This window comes from Anas platyrhynchos, chromosome 7 (genome assembly GCF_047663525.1).
Source record: "Anas platyrhynchos isolate ZD024472 breed Pekin duck chromosome 7, IASCAAS_PekinDuck_T2T, whole genome shotgun sequence".
Taxonomy (NCBI): domain Eukaryota; kingdom Metazoa; phylum Chordata; class Aves; order Anseriformes; family Anatidae; genus Anas; species Anas platyrhynchos.
The window spans coordinates 5,536,975-5,559,417 of record NC_092593.1 but is presented as its reverse complement, the minus strand read 5'-3'; the positions used below and the strand labels follow the sequence as shown (position 1 = coordinate 5,559,417).

At 38.2% G+C, this 22,443-nt stretch overlaps 1 protein-coding gene and 1 long non-coding RNA gene across 3 annotated transcripts in view; both read right to left on the bottom strand.

Annotated features, from left to right (window-relative positions):
- LRP1B (LDL receptor related protein 1B) overlaps nt 1-22,443 on the bottom strand; it is a 669,075-nt gene that overhangs the window by 509,635 nt on the left and 136,997 nt on the right. The window lies entirely within an intron of this gene.
- LOC113844206 (uncharacterized) lies at nt 478-20,607 on the bottom strand. Of its 2 annotated transcripts, none has more exons than XR_011810510.1 (3): nt 20,481-20,607; nt 2,156-2,335; nt 478-1,410 (listed from the first exon to the last, which is right to left on the bottom strand). It is a non-coding gene; the product is annotated as an uncharacterized lncRNA (long non-coding RNA). The 2 variants fall into 2 exon arrangements; XR_005267035.2 differs by having other exon boundaries at nt 478-1,284.

Sequence of the window (22,443 nt, the reverse complement as noted above, 5' to 3'; positions counted from 1 at the left end):
CAATCCCACTTAAAATGACAGGGAATAATGTTGAACAGGTTTTGATAGCAGATGGAAGCCTACTACGTAATTCAATTTTAATGACCAAAGAAGTCTTAAATATGAAGGTTTTGTTTTGTGTGACAGAAGATTTATATGAAATGAAACAGCCAAGTCTGCTACCATAAGCAAGTACATATGTTCAATACATATTAATTTTATATGGGAATAATTAATCTACAGGGAAATGGTGTTAAAGCCTAAGATATCCTTATACTAACTCAATGATTAAAAGCACAGAAGAACTGAGACAAAACAAGATAAAATTTCTTCCTAAGTACAATCTACATACACAGTTTAAAAAGGTCTTATTACCAGGGTTAAGTATTCTGTTCAAGCTGAACAATAAATAACTTAAATACCAAAAAAGTTCAAAACAGACATTAAAAAAGTAGCAGTAATATTCAAAACTTACAACACAAAAACTGTATATATATATTTTTATAATGGCTCCCTATTTATGCTGGGCCCTACTGAAGTCATACCCATTATTTTAAATAACTCTAATCAACAGTTCGAAGTTAAACTGTAAGAATTAGGTTAATGGCACACCAAAGGGTTGCTTAATATAGACTTTACTGCAATTTAACAGTTGGGAAATTAGTTAAAATTGCGATCTTCTGCAGTTCAGGCCTGTCTTTTTGATAGCATGATCCAAGACTGATAATTTCAGGTATAATGCAAAAATGTACTTATAGAATAATAATTTTCACACCGGTAGAGAACAATGTGTTGAGGTTTTAGCTGCTGCTGTCAGTATACCTTGGATGTGAACATCTGAGTAAATAAACATTAGAGGCAGAAAGATGGGATATTTAATAAGATCTGGAAAGCTTTAAATAGTATTTGCAGAGGCAGCTTGTATTCTCTAAAAGGGTGATGTTACAAAGAAACATCACATTGATACAAGGGATGGAATTCATATATCAGAGTAGCTTTATGTTTTGTAAAAATACATGCCAACATATGCCTATTGCATCACCTAGAGCAGCACAATGTGACCCAGCTGCCTACAAAGAAGTTTTGGAAGTACCCCAGCTTGGGTTCATTATCCAACGCAGGACAGCAGGCATAGCACCGGGTGGGTTATGTGAGCCTTGAGGACAGGCACATGGGATTAACGAGCACATATGCTCATTTGACTGTTTCCTTCTCGTGTCCAAGGAGCAAAGCTTTCACACTGTCAGACTAGGGTTATGAGTTGGTAAAAGGATGAGGAGACCATCCCAGGCCTTGGTTACAGACCTATAATAAAAAACTACTTGTAAAGCAAGCTAGGAATCCTCCATCTCTGATGAGAGTTTCCTTTTAAAATTGAGCTCTTCTTAGTTTGCATTCTAGGATCATCATAGGCTCATCACCTGTGGAAAACTAAGTGTATTTTAAACAATTCATTCTGAATTTCTTAGAAGTCTAAAAAAAGTACGTAAAATATTTATTAAATATTTTTTAACACTTGCATCTCTTTTCCCCCATTACCAATTGATAAAGAATAGTGAGAGCAAAGCAAGAACATATAAAGTATTGAATTTTTCAATGTCATACCCAAACCAAAAGAATTAAGTTGAAATAATTATTGCTTTCACTCACTTAGGTGAAATTCGATTAGCCTTCATAAATGTTAGAGGAAGGTCCCACTTCATAACAAAACAGGCCAAAGGGCACCCATCACACATGCAAACCCCTCTTGGTCCCTGCACTCTCTTCTGTCCAAAATCTTTAAGCTGCTTTTGAGACCTTCCACATATGGTGAAGAGTAATTAAAATTCAAGCAATGGCTGAGGAGATGGGAAAGAAAACCAATAACTTCATATTCAGGAAAAAATTGGCTGGCTTTAAATAAAAGCCAAGATATCCATAGTTAGTGAGCTCGGGACAGAACCTGCAGATATCATCATTTTAACAGGTCAAAAGGCTGATCAATGTTTAGCCTGTGTTAGCAAAAATCACAGCTCACTTCAGCAGGAGGGGTGCTGAGGACTTCATTACCAGCTATGCTAGGTTCGAGACTGTGAGAAGAAAATTATGCCTTGGCTTTTACCACATGCAAAGGGAAACAAAGACTCTGTGTGTAACACATGAGTTACTTTGGCTCTAAATGCTTATTACTGCTTACCTTTAAGTGATTTCACGCATGTCGAAGGTGAGCCGTGCTCTATACGGTAAAATACATAAAATCTTGTAAACTGTCACTTTCTTGACAGTGTTGCCACAGTCCTTCCCAGCTACCTCCAGGTGATGTGAAAACATATGCTTGAACTGTCTCTGCTGGGACTTATTAAACAAACAGTATGTTCTGTAGATTAAACCATAATTAGGGATGATGTCAGGATTGTAAAAGCTCAGTAATTATGCCCCCATTTGTTCTACTAATTTCTGCAGCACTAAAAACATGATTTCCTCACAGGCTAGTATGAAACTGGTAGTTCACAGTTCAGAAGTCTCCTCTCATTTGACACAAGGTAAAAATACTTCAAAAAATTAACAAAACCATCAGGTTCCTCTGAATATCTTTTGCTTAAGGGGACTTTGGATCAGTCCATAAATAAGGAGCTCTGATATCTATATGCAGTATGGAGCACTTAACTCTATTAAGTAGCATTCATCTTTATACTATGTCCTCCCTTGATAATAGAATAATGGCAGATGCTTACACAGAGAAAAAAAACAATATTAGGAAGTACATATTTTTAGCAACTTTAATTATATTCTAGCAGCAGGACAGAAAGAGATGCAGAACCATACGAGCAGGCAATTCTCCCCAGAAGACAGACACAGCTTTGGAGTGCCATAGCAGAATAATTTTACTTTTGAGTGATTTTGAGTCAGGGAATTACTGAGAAGGCTGTTTCTTTGGTGCTGCACCAGTTATTTTTTGCAGCTGTTCTACAGTACCTCCATGACTGGGCTAAATCACTGAAGCAGACTCAATCCTTCTGATTCCTCCCAAACACACACATGTAGGAACACAGGGTCCAGGAAGAGCTGGTTTGGCCTGATCTATGATCACAGCATTCACACGTTTTAGTCATTTTATATATCTTTTTCTCCTGTTACTGATGGGACCAAATTTCTAAGGTGTGCCCTACCTGTGGATTCACTAAGAGCTGTCCACTGTACTTATGTGCACAGGCAAAAGCAGTGTTAGCTCTCAAATCTACTGCTGTTGAAAGGATGCGGAACTGAATGCCAGTGCAATTATGCAATATTTTTAATATGTAATATTCTCAATTGTGCAATATTTAAATACTGCAGTTGTGCAATATTTTCAACGTGCACCCTAAGCAATTGATATTCCATTCTTATAATGGTCAAATTAAGGCAGGGAGATCCAAAGAAACAGGGGTTTAGAACACCACAGTTGATGTTGTTAGTATATTGAAAATTCATGATCGTTACTACATTGAAAAGTTATTTGAGTTCAAAGCAGTTTTCCTTGCCATGAGGCTGAAGGAAAGATAAAGGACAGAACACTCAAGTTACTACTACAATGGACTTCATACAATCATTTTTTTCATTATACATATTACTTTTGCGGTATGCAAAGCATGATGTATAATTTAGATTTCATTTAAGATGCAAGTGAATAAAGAGCTTCATCCCATTCATAAATGACAGGTTTTCCTGCTGCAGTCCGTATCTCTCAGCAAGCAGTGCAAATAAACACACGATTTGATGGAAGTTCAGTTTAGAAAATATTTACATCACAAAGGTAAATGTTTGTTTTGGTGGTTTAGTGCCATATTACGAATAGAGGAAATAAAGCCTCATCTGTTGCATGCGAAGGGACATGTCTGTGAGCTGGCAGAGGGCACCTGATTTACCTTGGCAGAAGGCACCACAAGGCTCGAGCCCAGCAAGGACAGTAACATCTCCCACCCAGGAGTTGCTATCCATTTGATTGTGTGCTTTACAATTCCACAGATTTTAAATTTGTAATAGTAAATTAATCCATGTCAGGCTGTAGGGCACCACACGCCACCCATTATTGACCATCAATAATCCAAACAGAGGTCTTGTAAAACTGGTCTTAACATTTTACAGTAAAATATTTTTGGTGCTTCAACACCTCACAACTGAACCTTGACTTTTCTCTTACAGCCCAGGAGAATTATAATGGTGACTGAATTATTTGCAAATGAAGACGTGCTCACTCAAGGATAGCTGAGTCTAAAAAACACGTCTCTCTTACTGAATCTGATACCCTTTGTACATTACTGGTAGGTTCAGTCCAAGCATCAGCACTTATAAACCAACTCTTACAAAGCTTTATCATTATCATTTTCAATCTAATTAGTACTTATTTTATGCTAATAATAGAATGTATGGAATTGACTGCTTAAGTCATCATTTGAAGGCTTGTGTAATAAGCCATTAGTTTTTTTAATATAATTGAAGTAGGTCATATTATGGTACGACACTCAAAAAATATTAATTTTCATTTCACTTACTGTATTTGCAGAACAAATACAGGCCTGAATTAGGGCTCAGGGAATGGAATATTTAGATTGTACAATCTAAATATATCTCCCAGGGAAAAACAATTAATTATCTTTGTTACTGCCTCTACTGCTGAGAACAGCTGCAGTTCCTGGCTTGCCAAGTTCACGTCATTGAGGGTTATTCCTATTAATATCAATTAAGATCTCAACTGTTTGAGTCTCTTCAATAATGACACTCAAGTAGGTTTAAAGTGGCATTTCACAGAATGTACACCTGTTGTCAGAATGGTGGCATTTTTTTTTAAATTTAAGTTGTTGTTTTGTTTTTTTTTTTTTTGTTTTTTGTTTTTTTTTTTTAAATACAGATATGGGTCACTGAACCATGTCCAAGCATCAGTAACTAAGGTGCACTAATTACTAAGATGCTCCAAAGAATTGCCTATTTACGTCTACCTAGGAACGAAGATATGAAACCTTGTTCCCCAACTGAACCAGAGATACTATTATCCCTCATTTGTCGGCTGCAGTTAAGTCAGCTCATTAAGTTAAGTCAAACTGGTCTTGAGTACATCATGACATCACTGCTGAAGGCAGAAGAAGCTGGCCAGAATTCCTCACTTGCATCTCAGCTGTGCCTTTCATCTACATCAGTTATGAGGTCAGAGACAGAGACTGTGCTCGCCTCAAGAGAAGTCCATGCTTTCCCTCACACAGCTTTCTACTTCCTTTCCTATAAATATTTTAAGTTTGTCAAACATGTTTCTCATTAAGCCACTGTGGACAGAGTAACATGAAGAACTATCACCTTAAAGATACCAGAACATCGACAACAGTTGAACCAAACTGAGTCCTAGGAGTCAGTCCAACCAAACTGAGGCCTAGGAGTTAATAAGTTAACAATTTTTCATCATTTTCCTCCTACTTGACTGATAAGAACACAGGATTTGTTTTCCTCATTTAGTCCCACTCTGCGTTTCAAGGACAAGTCTTTAAACTACAATGTTTTAGTTTTTTTTTTATTTTTTTTTTTAATTCTGCGGAAGCATTAAAGTGAAAAAACAGTAATGGTTTTGAAGACATCTCTGAAGACTGCACTGTGAAATTAAGTAATTTATGACGGGTTAAGAGGAAACACTAAGTAAGATAGAGCAATACACACAGGATGGTCTGAATGCTGCTTTGTGCATATGCATGAAAAAACACTTGTGTTATTTTTAAAACTAGTAATGATCACTATCAAATATGAAGGAAGTCTGAAGAATAACATTCAAATCCTGGAAGGTACACATATTACAAAAAAAAGAGGAGATTGAGGACAATTTGACAAGAAAAATAAACTTTCTTTCATTTTGAAGTAAACCTTATTTATCACTGAAGACAAAAATATTAGTCCACGTAAGAAGACATGAACACTGAAGAAGTCTTAAGGTGATAAATGCACTTGTTTATATTAAGGACACTTTTTTTTTTTTTTTTTGAAAAAAAGCAACTCACATCACCTATATAAAGTTTCAATGATCCTTTGAGATGCACATTAAAATGACAGGATATTTGAAGTATTTTGGAACTGGCCTTTTTTGGAACTAGAAAGATACATTCTAAGCAACTCATCACAGCATTCAAAACTCTGAAGCCCAAGATATAACTCAAAAGAATAGGATAAGATGCTCTAGTTGCACAATATTTTGTTCATTTTTTTGTTAAATGGGATGTTTTAATTGTTATTAGAAGCAAGCAGAGAAGATGAGTAAAATATAGGTGGTCATGACCTCCTCATTCCCCACCCTAACCTTCCCAATGATTCAAGGCCCTGTTCAGATCTCTGCATGCCATTTCCATCATCTACATGGACTTAGGCATAAGCATGCAAAATAATTCTTAAAATGTCTTGGCCATTGCTTTGCATTTTCCTGTATGAGCACTGTTTCTCTTTTTATCTCCCACCGTGCTGATGGATATCTACATCAGCACAGTGCTGTTACCCTAGCTTGGACTCTGGGCAGCACTCCCCCTTGCCTTTGTTCAATCAGAAATATCACACTGTGAATCCATTTTAGTAAAAAGGGGGTAAGGCATCTCAGTCTAAGGATTGAGGAGGTAGAAGCGGGTCTGTAGTTTTCCTCCTTTGGCAGCAGTGTGACTGGTTTAACCTCCCACAGAGACTTATCCGCCACTCTAAATTAATTCTACATTCTGCAGCAGAAATACTCGTGCATTTATGAGCACTGGGGAGAAGGAGTAAAGAAAACACCCCATGCTTTACAAAGATGAACGAGTTGCAAATCCCCATTTCCAGAGCCTTCCACCAAACTCCACTGATCTTCCCCAGGAGAGAAAACAGAACACAACAAATACCACCACCACCACAGGTTTAAGGCTTTTTTTTGGATGCTTCTTATATGAACACTGCTTTTCATGGTTTCACTCCCACTGACCTCAGCAAGGACAATGAAAGTGCTGTTGTTAGGTCCTTGTGGTTCTCTGCGCTGTCCCAAACACGACACTGCCCACCCCACACCTCCACTAGGTGACATTACTTAATGATGCTCCAGAAATTGTGCTGAAAGGCAGAAAGCCAAGCATTGCCATGGGATCATTGTTAATGAAGCAAACCCAAGATGAATTATGTTAAGAAATGAGAAAGACAAAGAGATGAAAATAGACACATCTGAAAAAAAAAAGTAGTTGGGATAAAGGCAAAAATTCAGACCATGGAGGTCCTCAGTTGTGTGAAACATCTTTCATACATTTAGAAACAGGAACCGTGCACATCCAAAAGCCACAGAGGGGCCATGTGAGAAGGAAGAAATCTTTTATCAGTGCTACACTAAGTTTGCATCAAGTAGGCAGAGAAAATAACCTTTAAAACTGAAGTCCTATTCATCATTCAAAACCAAATGCAGTATCACTCCCATTTAACTCAATGCTGCTTCTAATAAAGTGGTTTAGGCTTGCTTTATTGGCTTACAAGTTCATTTTTATTCCGATCAGATTCACTGATAGACACTGTTCTGCTTCCCTGTCTTGTCGAAAGAACACAGGACCAAGACAACCTCAAGGCTGACATTTGAGTACATAATAGCACATTTATCATTCTAAAGTAAGCACTTTGTTTAAAAAAAAAATATTCCTAGTAGCATCCTGTGGCAGAGAAAAAAAAAAACTTTGATTTTTTTCTAATCATGGTTTGGTTAAACACCACCAACCTGAGAGACTAGATCATGAAAAATTCCTATTTCCCCCCCCATCCCTGAAGGTAACTGCTTTAAGCACTGCATAAATTAAATTCAGAAACACTGAACTTAACCTAGATAGTTCCTGTATGCAACTTAGAAGCAATGAATAACAGAAATCCACAGAAACAGACTATGGGAGAGAAATTTTATGAACATGGTGAAACTAACAACCTTTTCTTTGAATAAATACACATTGCATTTCTTTTTCATCATACCAGACATAAGCGGGCAACGTAATGCTTCAAACTGCTCATGAGGAATTCTGGTATCATTTATAATCATTTTTGGTCAGGCTTTTCTTCCTCTAGGCATACAGGTAGATCGTTATGCCACACAGACATGTGGTCTTCGCTCAGATGATGTCCATTCCACAGGAGGACATAGGAGCACTAAGTCTATTTCCCCTTCCATTAATGCTACACTGGAATCATACATTTGCATAAACAAGATTGATTTATGCATAACGTGAAACATATCTTGGTGTACTGACAGTCAAGGAGAAGTTAAATAATTAAAAATTTCAACTTGCTAAAATATGACCTGGGGACTAAAAATCACCCAGAGAAGAGATCAAGTGAAATTAAATTTATTTAGCAGAACAAGACAAAGGCTGGAAGAGAAAATTATCATGAACTGTGAAGGTGTCAGAAGAGACAAAAAGGAATGTTTTCACAGGTGTTCATGTGCATTACTATGTGAACTGGTCAGATTTAATGTAAAGAAAGTTAGAAGATGCAGATTTGGCAGACTTCTCATGATGACCGATAAATGCAAAAAGTTAAATACAGTGGTGCTTAAGGAAAGTAATGAATGGGGTATACAGCTGTTATATAACATTCCTAAAGTTCTTGATTCATAAAGCACTAACAGAAAAAGTTCTGGTCATACTATAATCTGTACTACTGAGCATGTTTACAGTTAAATTTAGCATGTTGACTGAGAGCTGTTTACAGCTTCTGTACTGCAATATGAAGACAAGAAGCTAGCACCAGCCAACTTGCATTTAACATCACCAGCCAAAAGGAGAGCATAACATCACCCCATGCCATAACACTTTAAAAATGTGTCCTCCATTTAACTACAGTGACCCTAAGGTAATAAGTATTTCCTGGAACACATAACGTGTTCATTTTTGAGGAGGACGGAATATGTTTCCCAAATTAGGTGGAACCCTACAGATGTTGGCATTAAGTTTCCTGACGGGAATCATGATCATCTGTCAGAAAAATGCATAAATCCTTTGGGGTCCATAAGAAGTTGACAGCATTCCTGTGAAATATTAACTAGGCACGATGCAGATATTGACATTTAACTCTCCATTTGCACTGGCTTTTTGTCTGACTCATCATCGCTCTCTCCAGTTTTCTCAGGCTCAGTATTTTATAGAGCTGACCATATGTTTAGATTTGTATTTGATGACATGACAGCAAAGCTGCAGAGGGTGAGCAGCTACATCTCCGCCTGATGGCTGTGTTGGGGCCACAGAGCTGAAGAAACCTTCTGCAATGCTATGCTGGCATCTTCCAAACCTTTGCTATGAAATCTGTGCTTAGATCGACAGCTGTAGTAGAAGCATGCAAGCAGGCAGCCCAGAGTACAGCTAGGTCCCTCTCTTCCTTTTAGAAAAGGAATAGGGGAAAAATAAGTTTGAATTAGATGTTCTTGTTTCTGTGGAGAAAGGAGCTGGCCTTTCTGCAGATCTATCATCGTTTGCAACACAGCAATATGGCAAGACAGAGACTTCATGAATGTTTTATGAAGTTGTAGGTGGTGGTAGCAAACTGCTTCTTGCTCAAAAGAGCAAAATTAAGAGTTCAACTCTTTCTCATCAAGGATTCCTTCATGAACCTGTGGAGCCCTTTCTTAATTAAAAGTTTCACTAAAAGCAGTACCTTTTCCACAAGCACACAAGAGGTTTCACTTTGGACAAACAGGCTTTTTTTTTTTTTTGATTATGTCCACTTAATTTAAAGAAATCCAGCCAGCAACTTCTGAAACACTCAAAAGGCAACATGGTCATGACATAGCAGCATGTGAGGGGGGAATTTAACAATGACTTTGCATAGTTGCCCTGACATCTCACACACAACTCATTAGATTGCCCCTGCAGAAAAGCTACCTTCTAGAGCTCGTTATCAAATGCAGGAGAATATTGCACTCTTGAATCACAACACTGCTCTTTGAGGCTTTCAGCTCTTGACAGTCCTAGCTGAGGATGTGCATGTGTAAACACAGTATTTTCAAGGTGCTGAAGAAGCTCTGAGAACTGTTTCCCTCTTTAGGTTGGCCTCAAAACTATGAAAGCAGAAGAAAGGAATGGAAATTAAGATATTAACTGGAATCTTCTACTGCAGCTGCACATCACATCCCACAGACTTCAAGGCTTCCTCCAGCTGCCTGTGGACCAGCATGGTTCAGATCTGCCCTTTGGCACGCTACCGGAATCCCAGCCTCAAAAGAGAAGAATCCCACTGAATTGACAGTACACAACTCCACATGAAAATTAAATAAAAATATATAAACATATAATATTTACCTAGGGAAAACTCTCGCATGAGTGACACTTTTGTCAGTGTAAGATCCATAGCACTACCTTGGTGCAAAAGCTTCTGTTATAAAGACTAGTCTGTACACTAATTAACCACATAAGGAGCAAACATTACACAGTCAATAAAAAAAAAGAGAAGTGGCCAGAAACAGAAACCATTCCCTCAGCAAATACAGCACAGTGTCCACAGAAATGTTGTCGGGAGACGACAGCATGCAGGTGTTGGCACACAGCACGCCCTCCCACCACGCTCAGCTGCCCCAGCATCTTCATGCCACACTGGTGTGCAACAGGGCTTGCACCCCAGGCTCCCCCAAGAGGGGATCACCCCACATGCTACTCCAAGAGCTTTCAGAATTCTGCTCAGATTGCTTCTTTTTCAAGATTGTTAGTTTTTGTAACTGCTAATATGCTTTAAAATCACAACTGAAATAAAATTAAGCATTTAACTTTAGTGTATAATGAAAATTAAAGAAAAAGAAAACACTAGTAAATTAGGAAATGCCTGATTTTCTTCAAATATTACAGGAAACCAAACTTCAAAATCTTTCATGGAACAGAACTTCTGTCCTCTGCATTCTTCTAATCAGAATATTTAAGTAATTAAAAATCATCCACTGGAGCTAATTATAATTCCAACAGAAGCAGAGCCAAGATTCAAGAAGGGAAGTGCTATTAAAAAAACACCATACAATCAACAAAAATTTGTACTCTAGAAAAACATAATTGGTCTAACTTGATATAGATGTACATTAGTTCTTGGATGCAAAAAGCAATGCTTGATTACAGCAGTAGAGAAAGCTACCATGATTATCCTAATTAAAAATTTGCCAAGTTATTTATAGTATAATACAAGGAAATGACATTCATTATCCTATAAACTATTCAACAAACCATTAAGCACTGTAATAAAAATCAATTGGCAAAAAGAGGTGCAATTATATTTATACTCATGTAAACTCCTTAGTGAACTAAAACCACGGCAGTCCCCACTCCCAGTGTTCTTCATACAAGCAATGCAGAAGCATTTGAGAGATTTAAAGATATAAAAGTATTGTTTAATTAGCATGCTAGCAGTTGTTTAATCAGTTAGCTTCCAATTTAGTAGCCAATCGCCAATCACACCTCAGGTTTTCGGAGCACCAAGTTCAGAAGAAAAATAAAATTAAAAAAAGCAGTTACCACTCAACAAAACAGAAATAAGTCAAAAACTATTCTACCACCTTTAAAAACGTGTTGATTTATTCTTAATTAACTGATGAAGCAGCATTCTGAAGTCTTTCTATCACTACACACAATTAACTCATAAGCAATCAAGGAAATTAGAAGAAAATTAGAAACAGGATTGTCATAAAGTGTTGATCATCTACACCTGCAGTACACATCTGCTGGAATTTACCTTGCTTTATGAAACAATCAGATCAGGCTACCTTCAAACAAAAAAAATCCTCAACAATCTAGAGTGCTGAAGTTAAAGAAAATCACCCTACAGGTCACCTTTTTGATCCAAGTTACCAGTCAAAACCAATTTAGATGAACCTGAATAAATTTCACAGAGGTAGAAGTGAACGTGCCATGACTTGCCAGCACCTTTTCAGTGCCAATCCTATTTAAGCCCATTTAGAAAGGCATTACATCCCTATCCTATTGGTTCTGCTGTCCTATCAATTTTTCATGCTGTAAAGAGAGTTCATCACCCTAGTCTCCATCTGTGTGTCTCACACCCCCAGCCACGACTGACCTTTGGCCGCAGCAGTGAGGAGCCACTGCCCACCAGGGTCTGCCTTCACGTCAGTGAAGCTGGAAAAAAACATCTCAGATAACTTGGCATAAAGTGCAATAAGATAAATAATATTTTTTCGCAAGCTCAAAGGGTTGTTAAGCACCTGCAAAAACAACATGAAGTTCAGTGGGTTCGCCAACACATATATGTATTTTGGAAACATCATTCAGGAATGTGTAGGCAAGCAGTTACTCTATTTGAGGCCGTGTATTAGTGCAAAGGGAACTCTGGGCTTTGATCTCTTTAATGAGAATGAATCAAGATTGGATTTCACCCGGGTAAATGAAGCCAGGAAACTAAGCTCGCATACATCTTTGCTACTACAGGAACACGGGAGAATGTAACTAGGACTTCGTCACAGTAATGGGTTTATTCTACAGATTCATCCCTTCACATCTTAAAATGACAAATAAAAAAAAGTAAATAGGCTACTTAAAAATAACAAGTGTAGCTATCTTTCTCTTTTGCTCCAACAGGTCAGAAACATATTTTACAGCTTCCATTTTGAAGAGGAGGCTTCAGGAAATGTTTGTACCATATCTTACGCCTACTTCGCCTTCTGAGTAAGAGATGCAAACTAGTTTGTACGTGTTATGTTACAATTCCCAGCCCTCTTACACATTTGCTGACGGGTTCAAGATGAGCATTACCCTAGGTTTAAGTTCAATTTGCAAAATCCATTAGTTACAAAAATAAAACTAAATACCCCATATTGAGGCAAGAAGGCATCCACAAATGCCAGCTCTCTCCACAGCTCTTCTGAAGGTGCTTGCACATGCTGACCACCCACAACTACTGGCAGCAACACTCTTAAAATCACTGCTGAGCAGAAGGATTACTGGAAATATGTAGCTGAAGCTTGCAGAAACAGATGTTTTCTCTCTGGTAATGTAGAAACTAAGTTTTACTTCACTTTCTCTCTCATGAGAGTTGTAAGTGATAAAAAAATCCCCGTTTGCCCCTCTCATTTTGGTCTCTGGTTGCAAAAATGGACACCTGCTTGGGCTGCATACCCCACTGCCAGCTGACAACATTAGAAATACCCAAAGGAGGAAACTCCAAAAAAAAGCAAATTTTGATGCTTGCTTACTTTCTTACTAGTATACCATCCCTTACAGAAGAGTTTTTAGTTTTATTCCACGTGCACTGAAGAGTCAACATGAAGAATTTGAACCATATTAGAAGGGGGAACTTAACAGCAAGATGTGTTCCCAATTAGTAGTGAAGTCCTTGACATTTATCATATAAGCGACAATATATATTTATTCTATCAGACTATAATTAGAGAGGGAACCATTTAGTGTAAGAAATGGAGGTACCAAATTTTGACCTTGAAAGTGGTGTTACAAGTGTCAACGCACACGGATATACCTCTAGGTACTACAATAAAACACAACTGTTGAACTGAAAACATGCTGCATATCTGGGGAACCTGAACCACCTGAGCTTGCCCTGAGAGAACATCTGAAAAAAAAAAAAGATGAAAAACCAGATGAAAACTTCAACCCCATTGGATATACCCCCAAGAAGCTGGAAGGTAGTTGTGACTTGGTCCAAACACATTTGCCTCCCCTCCTCAGCACCCCAACAGCTTACTCCAGCCCAGGTATTTGGTTATAGAATTGTTTTCTTTCCGCGGAAGTTATGAACTTCCTACTAGGAATTACAGAAGAAGCTCTTATATTTATGTACATACATTCATATCATATCTGACATAACCACCATCAGCTACCCTTAAATCTTTGCAATCCGTCATCGGTGCTGTACACAAATGAGGATTTGGCCGTTGAGAGTAAATCAGCAAGGCCTTTGTGTTTCTTGCCATGCATCTCCCGGCGTGTATTTCAGCTCCGTGCCACCTCACGTACTGACAGCACTATTCATCTCAGCTGCAGGGAGACAAGGCAATTAAAATATTAGCATCTTCCTTCAGCCTTCTGGAAACTGAGCAGTGCCATTTCAAAAAGGAGAAGAGAAGGGTTCAGCCCCACTCGCTCTTCCTCCCGACAGCTTCAAACTTCAGTGTTTAAGATCTGCAGTGGCACCTGCATCAGTGAATTTAACAGCTTCATTGGACTATCTTTTACACAGCAGATACTACGGAGAGGAATGGGGGAAAAACAACAAATGGGAAAGACAAATGAACCTCAAATACACAAGGCTGGGAGCTGCTGAATGATGAGCATGAGTTCAGGCCCTACAGCTATAAGAGCTACACTACTTTTTAAAAGGCCTACTTAATTTTTAACAGTTTTTTCCTTATAACACAGGAAAGTATAAGAAACCATACAATGAAGCAAATCCTTCATCTAAAGAAATCAAGGTATTGCTCTTAAGTAAAATGCCAGAGTGGCAGCAAACATTTTTAATCCTAAGGAACATACACGGTGTTTTGTTCATTATCGCTGGGAGAAGAGATGATCAGGATGATGAAGAGGAGGAATAACGTATGTGAGAAATTCGGTGTGAAAACACATTGAGAGTGAAAAACCTCACTTTCTCCAATTCCAACTTTCACAATCCAGCAGACACTCGCTATTTTTGCCCTACACAAACTTCACATCTAGGTTTTAAAACAACTGGCGACCTGGTTGCGAATAGGTGTTTGTCATGAGCCAAAGAGATCAAGCGATGTTCTTTCATACTGCATTCATGCAAAGACTTCTACCAACTCTAAAACCAGGAATAAATCTCATCACTGCTGCTAGAGCACATCCCTCCTGTTAGCCAAACCCAAGCCAGCTGCCCCTGTTTAATTACTCAAGTGCACAAGCACATAGCCAGGCAAAATCATGTTTTCCTCTTCCACAATCCTGCCACAGAGGTTCCTTCCCTTATCATATTTATTCCAGGTTTGCTCAATATTATTTCCTTTTTGCTTTCCTTTTAGGCTATTTCAATTTTTATTTAAATTGAAACTAAAGATGAACTTTTTTTTCCCCAAAAGCAGACAGTTCTTGTTTGACATCCTTATGATGTGACCACATTTTTCTGAAGGCTAAGTATAGTAATGGAAACAGCTAGGGGCTGAAGTTCTTCAAAACCATAGACCCCAAATTACCTGCTGCTGTCTCTAAGCCTCCTAGAAAAAGATAAAGAAAATGAAGGCAGGGAAAATATTTGATCTTTCATGCTATCTCCTGGTGGAAATTCCTTCCTATCTTTTAAACACATTTAAGGCAAGTCCTGAAAGTAAAAGCATATACGCAGGTGAAAGTAATTGTATGATACTAGAGAAGATCTGGCTTTGAAGAAAATTGGAATTCTTCAGTGTATAACTAGTACGAGTATTGTGTTTCCCCTGTTTTTAATGTTCTGCAAAACTTGTGGGTGTATAATGAGGTTTAGTCAAAGTCATGGAAAAAGGTTATTTACTCTCGCAGTCCTGTTGCTACATGGAAGATTTCAAGACTGAACCAGGCAATGGCATTTTGCCACTAACATCAAAAGGGTTGGGAACTTCCCCTCAGCAAAATTACATACAAAGTTGTTATTTTTATAAAACTTTAAGACTAGCATAAAATGAGCATAGAGCTTTACTGAAGATGACATTAGCACTTGCCAGATTTCAAATAAAGTGGCTGGAAACAGGGTACTGCTGTTCTTACACAGAAGAGGTGCCCTAGGATGTGCCAGAGAAAGCAATGGTGAAGAGAGCAGACAAATCCATCCCTCACCATACATGGTTTCTACATTCCTGAAATCATTGTCTTCATTAACAAAATGATACTATCACATCATAGCAATATGAAAAAGCAAACCAACTTTCATTTTAGCAGGTTTGTTAGAAAAGAAAAAGGGTAATAAAGGAATACTAGATAAACAAATGAGCTACAGTCTTCACCTTGAGGGTAGAATCAATATCCATTGCACAAACAACAAATATCTAACCAACTGTTCTCTTTCCAAACCATGCTGGAAAACCATTTCCATCATAGTCAGAAGACGGAAGTGCCATCTCACATGTCCTCCTTAACTGAGTAGGGTAAATCAGAACTTCCATCTTGCAGGGGAGTCCCCAAATTAAGGCTTTTGGCTAGGAATTCCACGTTTCCCCTGGAACCACATCACCAGGCAGCTGTTAGCACAAGCCTCCCTGCTTGAGAGACACTACGTGGACCAAGGACTGCACTACAGATCATTTGTCAGGACTGGGCTTGATTCTAGGAGTGCTCGAACAATTTTGCATTCAACAATTACTAAAAAAAAAAAAAACCACACACTAAAAGCCACTCAGTTACCTTGAAACATCTAACTTGTTTTCAAATTACACCTTTATCATCTTTCCAGAAAGATGTTCAAGAAATTCTCAAGTTAGTTGGTAGAAAGGTTTAGTAAGCCCATTAAATTTATCCTGAGAAAGCACCAAGAAGTAATTGTCAAAGGAAAAAAGGAAGTATCTTCTATTGAAGTTTGAACAGAACAAATCACTTGAGCACAGCCAGTATGAACTTCTACATATATATATATATATATTTTACACACAAACCTAATTAGTCCTTTCAGTCATTACACATAAAACATAAGCTAACTGATGAAATAAGTCTCAGCAGATGTAGAACACCACATTAGGGCTGGTTAATCATGTCATGTTCTCCCCCCCCCCCCCTCACACACACACAAATATTTAAAAATCACGTTTTCTTTACTAAAAAACTGGCAGAAGTTGAAAACACCAACAAGTTACCCAGACTTAAAAATAACTGGTGGTAAGTCATTGTTGAGCCTATGCTTCTATAAAGTTATTCTGTGTTGTTAAAAGTCACTATACTTCCATTAAAGTCAAGCTACCAGAAGTGACATTTTGTAAGCAAATGATTCCCCATGCATTACAAGAGCGCACTGCTGACTTCTCTCCTAAAGCTCACGACCACGTGCAAAGCACAGCACTTCAGAGCAACATCCAGATTATGTAGTAACATCAAGACTATTGTAATCAGCAAACAGAAACATGGTACCTCACACTACATCATACTCCCCAAGGACCAGACGATGAAAGATGCTGGCAGCTGCTGAAAAGAGAAAAGCTCAGTGAATTATAAAAGCTGCATTAAGCCAGCTTTCGCATTTGCTTCACAATTAAGGGACAAAGGTTTGTGAGGTGGGGAACAGAATCTTAAAACAGTGTTATCGTGAAGTCCAATATATAGGGAGGTTTGGACTATTCACCGCTGCCAGCCTCCTGTTATTTACATTAACTCTGCAGCTGAAGCCTGGGTTGCCTGTATTTGAAACCTTGGTATTCATCACTTGCTAATAGGCTCTTACCAGCCTCAAATGCCAGCTACATAAAGGATGAAGCAACTCAAAGGGAAGAGAGACCAAGGAAAAATTGTTAGGTCAGTACAATTATTCTGAGACTGTTTTGTCCCTTGAGTTTGTTATTCTGCAATTCTTTCATTTACATATTTCGCTCAAACTTTCCACACCTGTTGTTTGTTTGTTGTAGTAGTTTAACTATGTGACAATGGATGGTTGGAAATCTAGTTAAAATTCTCTAATACGTAACAGAATTACACATGCATCGCGTTATCTTGTTTGGAAACATCACTGGATACAGGCCAGATAATCAGAATTTTAATTAACAGCTAATTAGAAACACAGGCCTTCTCTTGGAGACTCCCAGTAATCTCTAGATATCTCTAAGGTTGTTATCACATCTTTTACAACAACTGTTTTGCACTAATTGGAGTGATTTTTTTTTCTGCTTTTAGTGCTCCATCCTGGCTTTTCTGGGTTCACCACAAGCATGTGGTCATTAGCTGCAACTGATGAATTAGGTTAGAAATGGGCTAAGAATCAAAAATTCAAATTACAATACTTGGAAAACACTGATTTCCCCCTAAACTTTGTTATATTTGTACTTCAAAACCCAGGTTTCAATAAATGGAAAGCTTGATACACTTCTGTGTTTGAAGTAGAAAAAAAAGACTGAGACAAATGTCTTTGAACTTTCCAGATATTGTGGTGAATGAATTCCCTATTATTTCTGTTTAAAAAACAAAGCCAGTTGGTAGAACCTCTTTAAGAGGAAGGAAGTGCACAATACAAAATTCACCTTTGTCCCTTGGGCAAAGATATTTTTGATTAGCCTCAGCCTACAGAACTCAGGGCTGAATAGAGCAGGTAGAAGAACCGAGATTGTTCTGGGACTCAAGGGAATGCTAAAACATCCAGAGATGCACCCCTGGGATTTGAAATTGCTCAGTATCACTGTGGCTGCCATCCAGCCTCAATCACAAGACAGCTCTTCTCAATTGATATTAAGAAGGAATCCACTGCACGACGCTGATTAGACCGATGCGTTTTGCTGACATTGCCAGAAACATTTATTTTAATATAGTGGAGTAGGTAGCTGAGGTTAATTTAAGTTTGACCTTGAAGAAAAAAAAAAAAAAAAAGATATTATATAACAGATAGGATAGGCATTCAGGGATATATATATGGAAATAGAAAGATGGAAAAGCACTTCACCATTCAACCAAAATATTCAGCCAGTATTAAAATTGGTTCTATATCCGAGTCACCATAATTTACCCTTATTAAACCTAACAAAGGATTGGGCCCCAGGTACAGCCCAGACCGATGGAATGAGGTAGTTTCAGCCAGGAGCTGGTGCCCCCGAGCTGCCCTGGCCAGGGCACGGGGCCACCAGGGGAGCACATTGGTGCTGGCTAAGACTGATCGCTGTGAGCAATGATGCAGGGGGAGCTCACCGAGTTGCCCCCACAATTCAAGCTGTCTTTCAAAGATGTGACAGCAGCTCTCCGAACTTCAGCCTGATGTCTTTGCTAGGGAAAGGCACATAGCAGCTCCAGTGCCCTGAAGTGCTTTCTGGAAGCACCCGTAGAGAGCAGCAATCACCCTGATTGCTGCCCAGCTCCTGCTTCTGGTGAACGAGGTAAGTGAGAGGGCCCAGCTCCTGCACACTGAGCCCCAGGGAGCAAGAGCACAGAAAGCACATTATTTTCTTTCCTGGCGATCAGGATGGCTCAAATAGCTAAGGGCCTGTATTTGTGCTCCTACCTCAGCAAAGTTTTATTGTGATTTACTTCTGAAACACCTATTAAAGAAACAAGCAAGGCACTTGGCTGGCTTTCTCCATTTGGATAGTTTAAAACACCTTCTTGCCTTCTACCTTGCCTTCCTCTCAAACATAAAAGGAAATGAGATCTTTGTTGGAAATTTGTATAGTTATTATCAAGGCATATGGAGGCACTGTACTATGCCTCAAGCTAAGAAATACAGTATCTTTGCTTTTCAAAGTGGCTGAATCAAGCCTCAGGAAACACAGAACTGATACAACCCAGACACACAAATCACTTTCAAGTAGACAGTCAATCTCATTTCTCTATCCGTTTATATCCCAGAACCTAAATGTTTCTCCTCTCCTTTGACCAGGGATTAGACTGGCGTTGCAAAAGTGTTCTGACACAGCAAAACAGCGTACACGGGTATTTTTTCAATCCGAGTCACTCAGAATTATGTATGTCTGACACAGTTTGTTCCAAATTACAGACAGAAAGGAGGTATTTGGATAAGAAGCCTTATCGCTACACAAGTAAACTTCAGTGCTGGCTCTACGTCATACTGAAAGCACCGTGCTTTTTTTTTTTTTTTTTTTTTAAGCAGACTTCAAAGAAGCTATTAACAATTTCTGAGGTTATAAACACAATCTGCTCTGCAAGGCTTTATACACTTCAGTAAGCCAGGGTCAACACTAGTTCTAGTCCGTCCAACATTTCCTACTGACTCCTGGGCAGCATTTTTCTCTTCCCTTTTGCTTTTCCCTCCCTATCCATGTCTCCAGTTGTTACAGTGCTGTAGTTCTGCTTCTACAGCACTCAGTTCAGCTACAGCTAACAACGTGCAATTCGTCTGTTTCTCTGTTTTGTACCAAAACTTTCACAGGTCTCACACAGAAAGCCACACTCCCGGACCCCAGGTTAGCAAATATCTAATCTCTCCTACCAACAGACCTGATCAACCAGTTACTTCTCCCAAACACAGGAAATCACCTTTGCTCTTCTCCCAGTTCAACTAGAGACCTGTTTCAGGAATAATTTCTAACACAGGCAGTATTAGTCTATTAAGTTCTCATCCAAACCGTTCTCCCAGGAGAAATCATTGGAGACCCCTTGAGTTGTCATCCTTGTGCAGGAATGCCAGAGCCCTGCACCAGAAACAACAGCCCCTACCTTTCCTTTCTCATCTTCACAGAATCTGCTACTCTTTCACTATAATAACTGCCTCAAGGCTTCTGTAGAGAACTTGCTTTTCCATTTAACTTTCCAGACCCTTAACAGCCTAATAAGCATAAAAAACAACACACTTTGCCCACACCTACACTTAGCTAAGGTAGCTCTCTCCTTTCACCACCACACCCCTGATTATTATTTTTATTTTCATCTCTTTAAGTTTCTACAACTTACCCCATTCATTCTGCATAGCTCTGCACTTCTGAATATTCATTCTTCAGGTAGTAAATCCAGAAAACTGTATTTCTTTTTAGAATACCTTAAAAGCATTTCTTCCTTTTAGTTTTCTGCCCCTGCCCCCTGAATCCTTATGAGGTCCAAGTGTTTTCCACCAAGTCCAATCAGGAGACATCTCATTAATGAATCTCAGCTGACCTGAACTTTTATCCTCCTTATTCACACCTGACCTGAACCCACAGCACCTGAAAAAAGGTGAAACCCTATCAAATACTTTGTAACTTCATCTCTGGTCTTTTACAAACTGTACAAAACACCATAAATATGCATGAAGTTATATATATATATATATATATATATATATATATATAATAAAAATTAAAAAATGGAACAAATAAAACAGTGACTGGTGTGATCCCAGTATCTTTATGGTCTATAATGCTGGGGGAGGCTCATATTTGCTTTGATCCAGGTATCTCTTTCAAGAAGAGCGAGGTGCTTCTGCAGATCTTTAGATGTCTGCGTAACCTTAGCCAAAACATTAGCAGATGAATGACAGTTCTTGGATCTCAGTTTTAGACCAAGTACTTAAATACTTCATAAATTTCAAATTAGTGTCTAGGTCTTGGGGGGAGGATCCGGTGATAGAGTTTATAAAGTTATAATCACTGCCATCAGATAAAGCTTAAAAGAAAATGATGGATATGTCTAGGCTTACCTGCCAACGCGGCTATAAAAATAAAGAACAAAACAAACAGAACTGGAAATGGCATTAATATCTGATTTTAAAATAAAATTGAGTCCAAGTTTAAGCAACTTCCCTGTGGTATTGCTTAGTTCACTGCGCTTCTTGCACTGTTTTTCTTATACCAAGGAAAACATTTTTAAGTAACATGTCAAAGTTACACATCATCAGGCTGGCATATCATGGTTCAGAAAATTTAAAAAGCAGCAGGTTGCTAGAACCCCTGGATAAAAAGCAGCTTTCCAGGCATTGGTTTTGACATCGTTTTTTCTTATTGGTTATTGATATTTCCAACAAATTATTTTTACATCACAGCCCATGGAGTCATAGAGAACAGGGATGGACATCTCTAATTAGCAGCTGCAAACACTTGCTTTCTTCTTACAGTTTTCTTTTTTTGTGTGTGTATGTTTTTTTTGTGTGTTTTTTTGTTTGTTTGTTTGTTTTGTTTTGTTTTGTTTTTAACATGCTAATGTTCTGCAGTTTTGCATATTTTGTACAGTTTTCTTGAAATTGCTTTTATTGATCAAAGTTGGAGACTAAATTAACATTCATCTGAGTACTTAAAAGTTTCACACTTAATGAAGTTAGTTTACAAAAAACAAGTCTCTTTAGCTATATATATTACTCATGCAAACAGTAATCTTATTTTAAAATAATTTTATGTAAATATTCTGCAAAACAGTAAAACAAATGAACCAAAATTCCAAATCTGAGTGTTAGTATGATCTTCTGCCTCACACAATAGAAAACCAAAATGGAAGAAACTAATGCTTTCCAGGGACACTAGTGATACATTTCTGTGATCTAGAAAGATAGCTTGCCACTGGCTGAGACAGATATTATTTTTTTTCCCCCCAATATTTATTTTCCCTTTTCTACCTTTCTGTTGTTGGTTATGGTGAACACAGACTAGTGTCATCATTATTTTTTGCCCATATACTTTCCAGTACAATAGCAAACATCATATATGAAGTAGAATATAGAGAATGGGTCTATAATGTGACATCACAATTTTGTATTGTATTTGCATATTAATGGTGCTGGTGGGAAGTACAAATTGAAAGAAGTTATTAGAATATGTAAGCTGAATTTTCCTGCATAAGCCATTTTCATATCATGTCACCATAAAAAAAATTGTGATGAATGTTCCCCCTGAAGCTGACAAGTTACAAGGGCTTGTACTAGGGGAATAATAACTCTAAGATTCATAAA